General features: G+C 39.1%; 2 pseudogenes across 1 annotated transcript; one reads left to right on the forward strand and one right to left on the reverse strand.

Moving 5' to 3' along the window:
- Positions 1-354: 354 nt before the first annotated feature.
- LOC147929539 (anthranilate phosphoribosyltransferase, chloroplastic-like) lies at positions 355-3,318 on the forward strand (annotated as a pseudogene). Its single transcript, XR_015577333.1, has 9 exons — positions 355-813; positions 921-1,032; positions 1,378-1,521; positions 1,610-1,771; positions 1,865-2,136; positions 2,225-2,315; positions 2,395-2,454; positions 2,560-2,678; positions 2,777-3,318. The product of XR_015577333.1 is annotated as an anthranilate phosphoribosyltransferase, chloroplastic-like (transcript).
- LOC147929540 (B3 domain-containing protein At5g18000-like) lies at positions 3,024-8,411 on the reverse strand (annotated as a pseudogene).
- Positions 8,412-10,530: the final 2,119 nt, after the last annotated feature.

Below are 10,530 nucleotides of genomic sequence, written 5' to 3' on the forward strand. Positions count from 1 at the left end.
TATTAAAAAACTGTTCTTAAAAACATTTTTTTTAAGATTTAAAATGGCTATAGAAACCTAAATTTTATGGAAACGGAAGCGGATATGTAGAAATAAAAAGATGAAAACTAATTTTTAGAAAAATCACAAATATTAAAAGTGTATATATGTTGGAAGCGTATATATTTATAATATATATATATATATATATATATATATGTGTGTGTCAGTTTGTGTAATTTCAAAAATAATATAAGAATCATATATTCGATGACACAATGTTGTTAAACAAAAAGAATACATAATGAAAGACAAAAAAAATAAAAAAATTAAACAATGATAATATTAATAGATGACACAGTGGAAGAAATAAACGTAGTTGGGCCTCTATTGGGCCAGAAAAACCAAAAAACGCACGTGGAAGAAAGTAATCGTCTTCTTCGTTTTGGATGTGGCCGGAAACGAAGAACAATCCGACCACGATTCCGTTTTACGAACACTAACACGCATCCAATTCAGAATCCCACAACGTTTCCAACCGCCAAATCTAAGAAGGGTGGTCTAACTGGAAAACCTTTTTTTTTTTTTTTTTATCTATTGTAGAAATGTCGTCATCGTGTTTTAGTTGTTAAGTGATCGAGAGATGGTTATTGCGGTGGCGGCTACGAGCTCCATTGTTTCCGGCATCAAACTTTCAGAGATCTTTAATTCCGTAGATGATGCCTCCAGTAGTTACGGAAGAACCAACCTGACTGGAGTTAGAATTTATTCGGGATTGAATCGCCGACGATTCTCATCGATCGGAGCTGTGTCCCCAATTCGTGGGCATTTCAGGTAAAGTCTCGATTTTTTTATTTATTTATATTAGAGTGAAAAAACACCTCCTTTGAAATTGCTTGTTTGTCGTCATTTTGATTTGAATCTTGAATTGGCTGCTGCAGCTCATTCGCCTGCTCTCCGGATCTCGGTTTGGTCTGTGGTTTAAGTGCACCACCTGAAGCTCTGCCAATCGCTTGTGACAATTCAAGCCTTTCCATCAAAACTTTCAACCAGGTGATTTTTTTCATTTCGATTTTGCAGTTTAAGTTTGTGCTTCTATCTAATGTTTCCGAGTCTTGTCAATTCAGGGTCTTGATAAATCAACTAGTTATAAATGTCTGTATCTGGTTTCTGAGTTGGATTGAGGTATTTGCTTCATGCTGACTAAACCATGTTTGGTCCTGTCTGTGTTCATTTGTATGGCTTGATGGGTATTATGGACTTGAGTATAAAGTGTATTACTTAACAGCTTTAAAAAGAACTGTAGTTTTATTGAGCTTCAAACTGCTTTGATGACAGAGATTTAGATTAGTATGCTCTAATTATGCGTTTTCTCTGTTCTATGATTATATTCCTCAGTTGATTGAAATTTTGATTGATCGGGTGGATCTATCTGAATCTGAGGCTGAATCATCTCTTGAGTTTTTACTGAACGAGGCAGACGAGGTCCTGATTAGCGCCTTTCTAGTTCTACTGAGAGCTAAAGGCGAGACATACGAAGAAGTAAGTATCAATTAAGTCAATCTAAGGCATATTAATAATACATCATCCTATATTACAGCACTTCACTTAGTAAACATCTTCCATTTAGGTTGTGGGGTTGGCTAGGGCAATGATGAAACATGCTAGGAAAGTGGAAGGATTAGGTGATGTTGTGGACATAGTTGGAACAGGTGGTGATGGAGCAAACACAGTCAATATATCAACTGGATCTTCCATACTTGCTGCAGCTTGTGGCGCAAAAGTAGCAAAGGTGTAACGACTGAGAAATTCCTTAACAGAAATGATAGTTTCATTGATCCCATCTCTTCTTCGGTCATGTAATCATGGGTATTTATTTTGCTAGCAAGGGAACCGTTCGAGTTCTTCTGCATGTGGAAGTGCTGATGTACTAGAGGCACTAGGAGTAATGCTGGATTTGGGACCAGAGGGCATCAAAAGATGTGTCGAAGAATCGGGGATTGGCTTTATGATGTCGCCTATGTATCATCCAGCTATGAAGATTGTTGGTCCTGTCCGGAAAAGCTTAAAATAAAAACCGTTTTTAACATATTGGGACCTATGCTTAACCCTGCTAGAGTGTCTTATGCTGTCGTTGGTGTATACCACAAAAATCTGGTACATTTACTTCCTGCTGAAATTAGCTAGGTTCGTCAAGAAAAAGAAGAGACATTTAAAGTTACTGTTGCTTGTGTGGTTTTTATAGGTTGTTAAGATGGCAAAGGCGCTGCAACGATTTGGAATGTAAAGAGCACTGGTGGTACACTCGTATGGTCTAGACGAAATGAGTCCATTAGGTACGATTATCTCTTCCCAAAACTGATGACTATTATTATTATCCTACGATTATTATTAACCAATCATGGGTAACAACAGGAGGAGGGCTAGTTTATGATGTAACCCCCGAAAAGATCGAAGAATTCTCATTCGATCCATGTAATGATTTCTCACTCAACTGTCTACCTTTTCTATTCCCTCTCTAAAATGAAGAGTGCACAGGCAACTTGGTAAAACGGGAGAGTTAAAGATATCTTTTGACAGTGGATTTTGGTATTTCTCGTTGTACACTTGAGGATTTGCGAGGTGGAGGTCCAGACTATAATGCGGATGTGTTAAGACGTGTTCTTTCAGGGGAACGTGGAGCAATTGCCGATTCATTGGTATAATATTGTTTTGCTTGCAGATTCAACATTCTCTTTCTCTCTGAAAACTTTCCTACTTTTTCTTGAACTTCTGCATTTTCAAAATCTTGTTTCAGATCCTAAACGCAGCTGCAGCTCTCCTGCGTTAGCAACCGAGTTCAAACACTAGCTGAAGGAGTAACCTTGGCACGGGAAGTACAATCGTCTGGAAAAGCTATCACGACGCTTGATTCATGGATAAATATCTCCAACTTAGCTCAGAAATCTCAGTGACCAGAGAGTCCTATGCGTTGTTTAAACACAAGTTCTTCACCCATTCTTCAGCTACACCTCACACGTCATCATCATCAATCATCATGGAGTCTATTCTTTAGAGACTTTGACACACATCTCGGTTGGTTCGATGAGCTTGAACGTGCAAACATCTCCGACCTCTAAGCCTAATTCTTTGGCGAAACGGCTCCATCCAGCAGAAAATCTTTACTTCACATCAGTGACCACATACGTAACCTCCCATGACTTCTTTCCCTTGGGATGATGAATCTTGAACATCTTTGTCTGATTTGGCATATGCATGTCCACAAACTTCTTCGGGATCCCCTAAATCACAGAGTTGTATTACATTAGTTCACATATATAAATACAACCATTTTGACAATGTGTGACTGGTTTTTCCTTGCTTATCTTACCAAGAACAGGAGGTGTGATTTCTTGATGGTGATCTTGAATTCTGGAACAAGAGATGAGGTGTCGACTTCAGATTAGAAACAGTATCCGCCTTCTTGTTCTTACTTTTCTTGGATTCTTGTGGTTTCCCTTTTTCTCAAGTTAAGCTCCTGTTTCTGCTTCGATTTCCCACTTGTCGATTCAGCTGTTTTAAGACCTGGATAGCTCTGTTCAGAACAAGACTCTGGCTCTTCTTCCTTCTTCACATCTATGACTATGTAGTTGCTCTTTCTCTCTTCTCTCTTGTTCCGACCTGTATTCACCAAAATCAACCACGGAATGAATTAACGACTGTATTCTTCTTCTTCTCTATAATCATTCAGACATAGATGAACACTTACTGGAACTAGAAGTAGTGGTAGAAGATTGTCTTGGTCTAAGCATCTCCTTACCATTTGCCTCGTAGATGTTTTACATTGAAGCACATATTTGCCTCATGAGTGAAGGTAAGATACTCATTTTCACCCAAACCGTTGTCATTCACAAACTGGTTCCATCCACGATCTTCACGGTAGTGAAAAAATTGGGTTCGTGCTTGCCATGAGCTTCCCCCATGGCACTTTTAAGACCATCTTAAACGACGAAGACTTGTCGGAGATGCTTCTTATCAAGTGATGAGGAATCATTCTCTTCAGAGGGCCACAACAACAAAATCAAGAAATGATTAAATGAAGCCACATTCAAAGTTTCAACCTTTTTTCACTGGTTTAGTAAGGTTTGGTCTAATCCCATCATTTCACACACAAAACCCAATAAGAAACCCGGAAAAGGCAGTAAAATTAGTTTATATAAGAGCAAAAAATCACCAAAGAACAGACAGATCTAAAGTTCATGAGAGAGCACAAGAGACATACTAAAGAACCAAAAGATTCAGTCTTCATTAAAAAAAAAAAAAAAGGCTAATAAGAAGTATGAGAAATTAAGAGACCTACCATGATTTCAGAAGACAAGTCTTCCCTTCGAAGAATCTTGAAGAATGCAGGATTGTCTCCTTCTTCCATGACCTGACTCTCACCATCTTTGGTTTCTCTCCGAGAGCTCTGTTAAAAACAGCCAAAGGTAAAGCTCCCAAAATTCAAAGTGTTTTATTTTTCTGCATTAACTTCAAAATTTACATAAGAGTTAGTCTATTATTATTTATTACGAGATTAAAAACTATAGTTAGTACTCTAAAATACCAAGAAAATGGATGATTTATTTAAATGTTATCCAAATTAGATAATATTACTAGAATCCACAAAAAAAGATTCTATTACTAGAATATTTAGGCTATTTTCAAATTACCCAACGTGTCCTTGTTTAATGTTACTGGAAAAAACGTTATTACAAAAATGCCATTGCCACGTCACAAATCGCTGACGTGTAACCATAACTCAACCGTAACGTGTTACAGATGAATGTTGCGGTTGAGTTATAGGTATGTTGCGGTTGAGTTATAGGTATGTTGCGGATCAGTTATGGAAAAAAACATTTGAGTAAGAGCGGACGGCTGACTTATAGCATAAATCAACCAAGAGTTACAGTTGACTTATTAAAATCTGGTTGAGATATGATATAACTCAGCCGTCCTTACGGCTGAGTTTTCACCCGATGGTTGAGTTGTCAAAATTTTGGCTGAGTTATCACTATGACACGGCTGAATTACTATTTTCCGACTGGTTGAGTTATGAAAAACGGCTGACTTATGAGCAACTGTTACGGTTGAGTTATCGTACAACTCAACCGTGATAGGCTGACTTATCGTTACAACTCAGTCGTGATAGGCTGACTTATGAAAATGTTTTTTTAACTACTGTAATGTTTTTCATGTTGTGAATGAGTTTTATATAGGCTGAGTTATTAATTGTTTGATGGCTGAGTTGTCATGTCGGACGCAGCATCCATGTCAGCATTCCATGTCATCTTTTTTTTTCTCCGGAAATACGAAACGTCGTTCGACTCTTGTTCTTCAACTGGTAAATAAGTGAACTATTTACCTTCTTCTTCACCTTGTTCTTATACTTCTTCTTCACTTTTCTTCTTCACCTAGTTCTTTCTACTTCTTCTTCACATTGTTCTTCACCTTGTTCTTCTACTTCTTCTTCACCTTGTTCTTCATTTTTCTTTCATGGATCCAGTTCCGGTTCTAGTTGTTTCCGGTAATTGGGTAAAGACACAGAGATATGTATTTAACACCGACGATAGAGGTTGTATAATTGTGCAGATAGATGGAGGCACAACACACGACAAGCTTGTGAAGCTTGTTCTTGAAGACTACGGATTGGACGCGTTTAGCCATGAGCTAAAGCTGAGCTACATGTTCTCGAACAAGGCACTGAAACTAATGGCGCATGATACTCCACCAGTTTTTGTCTCCAATGATCGACAGTTGCAATGTTTTTTCGGGCTATGGAAAACCGATCAGCTACGTCTCTGTGTAGAGTTTTCGGCAAAACAGTCTACAGAAACTAGTGGAGCTAGAGGAAGTATGATAAGCAGTGACTCGAAAGTAGAACCTACATACGAAGTGTACGGTGGGGGATTTGAAGACACTTGTTTTGATTATGGTAAGATTGTTGACAAAGAAAACGAAGAAGAAGAAGAAGCTGTCGAAGTAGCATCTGACGAAGAAGAAGACGATGAATTTTCAAGCCGATTTGATTTTTTCGACGACTCCGATGGTGAGTCATCTAATGACGAGCAATTTTCTGTATTGGGCGAGCCTCATAGTAAAGAGGAAGACCCACCTACTCCGCCTCCTCAGAAGAAAGCTCATAAAGATGATAACTTTGCCGGATCAAAGATGGGTCCGGAGGCTATTAGGTTGGAGGTGTCAACGCTAAAAATTGCCGTGGGACAAAGATACATGAGCAAAAAGGAGTTCAGGAATCACGTGAAACTTATTTCGGTTAGGGATGGATTTGATTTTAATGTACCAGTATCAAATCCGAGACAAGTGGTTTTTAGGTGCTGGGTTGAAGGATGTCTTTGGAGAGTTCGTGCATCTGTACAAGGGAATGACCCAGATTTTCATGTTCGTGTGTACGATTCGGAACACACATGTTCTGTGACGGAACGTTCTATTAGATCCCGCCAATCAACAGCTGATGTATTGACAGGTTTTTACAGGGACTATCTTGGTGATCTTGGTCCGGATGTTAAACCTAAAAGTGTCGGAGTCATTTTCAATAAGCAATTTAGTCTAAAGGTAATAACTATGTTTCGTTTGACTTATTGATAATAATGGTTGACTTATAGGTATGTATAGGCTGAGTTATTTACATGTTACGGCTGATTTATTCATTATTTACGGCTGACTTATTCGAATGTATCGGCTGAGTAATCTCTATGTTATGGCTGATTTATTAATTTGTTTGGTGTCAACAGATGGGTTATTAATTTTGTTAGGCTGTCTGATTTTAATGAGGCTTTCAATGAGATTGAAGCACGTCATCCCGAACTACATGGATACCTCCAACGAGCTGGTGTCCGAATGTGGGCACGTGTTCATTTCCCGGGTGAAAGGTACAATTTAATGACAACGAATATTGCAGAATCAATGAACCATGCACTGTCAAATGCTAGAAATCTTCCCATAGTTTGACTGCTGGAATCGATACGGAATATGATGACCAGATGGTTTTCTGAACGGAGAGAGGATGCGAAATCGCAGCTAACAACGATCACTCGAGGTGTTGAGAAACTGTTACAGGTAAGTTTACATAACTTAGCCGTAACTTTTTCCATATATCAGCCATTACCATTATAGTTTCCATAAATCAGCCATAATTGTTTTCATAACTCAGCTGTTATTTTTTTCATAATTCAGCCTAAAACGTTTTTTTTTGTTCTACTCCCTACTAGGAACGTGTCACCACATCAAGACTTATGGAGGTACTAACGATTGATGCTGTACGTGTGCAAGTGACCTATGGATCATCTTTGCATGTTGTAAATTTGGAACTAAATAAATGCACATGCCGTAGTTTCGACCACGAGAAAATACCATGCATCCACGCAATCGCAGCTGCAGAGCATATGGATGTGTCTCGTATATCCATGTGCGATCCAAAATTTAGGAGTGTCGATTTGGTTAATGGATGGGCTGGTTCAATCATGCCTCCAGATGAATCATTCCCTGCTCCTGAAGCTGTGGATAATCAGAAGTGCTTGCCTCCGATTGTTGTGAACCAGCCAGGAAGGCCCAATAATCGTAGGATTGAATCATCTTTGGAAGTTGCCATTGAAAATAAACGCCCTAGGAAGCAACCAGCATGTTCGCGATGTAAGCAAGTTGGGCACAATGTGAACACTTGTCGGATGTAGTTAGGGAGATTTGTTTTATTTTGTGTAATAACTCAGCCATCAAGTCGTATAAACCAGTCGTTTGCTCTCAGATTGTTCCTTTTGTTAACTCAGCCGTCAAGTCATATATATCAGCTATCTACTTTCAGATTGTTTCGTGTGATAACTCAGCCATTACTTACTATAACTCAGCCATCAACGAAACCTTTCGTTTTCCCGTAAAAGTATAACTCATCTGTTAAGTAAAATTTTGGCGGGAAACCGTAAGTTAACCTAATAATAGACGCGACCTTTCTTTTGATAACTTAGCCATTATAGATTGTTTATTTTGATAACTCAGCCGTCACATGAATCGATGTGACCTTTTGTTTTCCCGTAAAACTATAGCTCAGCCGTAACTTTATTATAATTCAGCCTCAAAGTGAGAGTAGATACTAAAATGTGGAAGCATAAAAGGTGGATACATAGAACATATTAAGGTAAAACTGGAAATCACTGCTGGAAACCCTAAAGGATCTCAGAGACTTTGAGGGACAACCACAAAAGGTTACAGTTTTTGCACATGATTACATAGTCTCCATAGCGGAGAGAATGGAAACAATAATCCAAACAACACATCCAAGCACAAGCGGGTGAAGGGAGTAACGGGCTGTCAGGATAGCGATGGGAGGCTGCGTATGCGTTTTTCCGGGCCGTCTTATAACGAGATAACTCATACAGAAAATCATTACCGGTTTCCATGGCATCCGAAGACATCAGAGGATAATGATGTGCATCAAACAGCTGGAGGTAATGGACGGCCATAACCTCATTCCCTTGACAAATATTTAGTACCCCACGTGCTAAGGTGGCATCACCATCGGCCGGTACAATACGACTGAGAATATCAATCCCACGCTGGATATCTCTATCCTCATCCACAACCCTTAGCCCTTTGTAGTAGATGATAATGGGATTGCCGGCGTCAAAGCATTTGACGAAGAAAGGCCTGTACCGCCCTTCAATTTGGAGGCCACCATCAGGGGCATTGGATGTGTTGATTTATGATGGATCAGTACAAAGGGAATAGATAGCAGCTGTCTTTAGAACTTCTTTACTGTATACTGCATTTTTTCCCCTACGACCAGCCCTTAAAATAGAACCAAGTGACCACCATTGATCTTCTGCAGCAAGGGAAACGATTTTTATGAAAACATCGTCGGGGAGATCCGACATCTTGGGTGCTCGAGCGGACATAGTGTTGTAAAAAATAATTTTATTCTAGTTTGCAGTTGAGAGGTAATAAAATAAATAAACAGGAATATTATAACTCAGTCACTTGGTTCTATCTGTAGTTGAGAGGTAATAAATAGACTAACAATTTTATTTTTTTAAGCAATATTTTGGCGGGAAACCAAAAATTAATCCTGTAATAGACGCATCGACGAGACCTTGGCTGATAACTCAACCATCACATGAATCGACGAGACCTTTTGTTTTCCTGTAAAACTATAACTCAGCCGTCAAGCAATATTTGGCAGGAAACCATAAGTTAACCTAATAATAGACGCGACCTTTCTTTTGATAACTATAACTCAGCCGTCACATGAATCGACGTGACCTTTCGTTTTCCCGTAAAACTATAACTCAGCCGTCAAACAATATTTTGGCGGGAAACCATAAGTTAACCTAATATAATAGATGCGACCTTTCTTTTGATAACTATAATTCAGCCGTCACATGAATCGACGTGATATTTCGTTTTCCCATAAAACTATAACTCAGCCGTCAAGCAATATTTTGGCGGGAAACCACAAGTTAACCTAATAATAGACGCGACGTTTCTTTTTATATTCATATAATTCATTGTATCGTTTCGGTTTCTTCTTCTCCGCTCACTGCACCTATAAATATTGGATCTTCGTCTAACAGTTCACCTTCAAATCTCATCAATCTTTATATTGCATTTCCTTCGATCGTTACACACGTAAGTCTCCTCTCCATGCCTCTCAATCTATTGCATATTTTCCGATCATTGCATATATCAGTTGGTGACGGTTGTTTTTATATTGATAGCCGAGCAATGGACGGAGAGGGTTCCAACAGACGTGAAAAACGCAAGGCAAGTGGGGAGACGAAGACAATCAGCCATGCATGGCCGGCTCAAGTTCCAGTAAACGTCAAAGAAATGAAGATTTTGAGTGGGAAGAAGAAGCACTATTGGCCGTGTCCGAAGCTTTTACTCAGACGAGAGTCGCGGCCGAGGCGGAGACAAAAGATCGCTATGCAGCAATTCTGCATATGATGGATAATCATATGCAGAAGAAGGAAGAGAAGACCGCCCTTGAGCATCAAGTGGAACTAATCGACGCTCAAATATCCCAACTGAATCAAATCTTGGGTGGAGAACTTGTCGACTTAGAGGCAGAGCACCAGAGGTTAGAGGTTATGAGAGAGATTGCCGAGGGCGATGTCGAACAGTGCGTGGTTCCTCCTCCTCCTCATTGGGATAACCTAAAAGTTCATAGAAGACGAGACGACAGTACAATGAAATTAAATTTTTAAAACCGATTAAGAAGAGGAGGAGCCACGAAGGTGTTTGGGATGAGCGGTTGGAGTTGATGAAAGGAGTGAGTGGTTGGAAGTGATTTTTTGAGCGGTTCAGAAGATGAAAACAACCACAAAAAAATATGAGTGTTTGACAACTTCGGTTGCAAACGAACAAGGTTAAACAATTTTTTTGCATAATGATGGTTGTCAAATTAGTCCGATAAACTATTATTACTCCACGAAAATTTCGCAAAATTAATTTACACTTGTACTAATTGTTGATACAAGTGGCCGACAACATGAGATTTTATTCGGAAAGAAAAACCTTTTC

Source organism: Camelina sativa, chromosome 13 (assembly GCF_030686135.1).
Source record: "Camelina sativa cultivar CO46 ecotype springtype chromosome 13, ASM3068613v1".
NCBI lineage: Eukaryota > Viridiplantae > Streptophyta > Magnoliopsida > Brassicales > Brassicaceae > Camelina > Camelina sativa.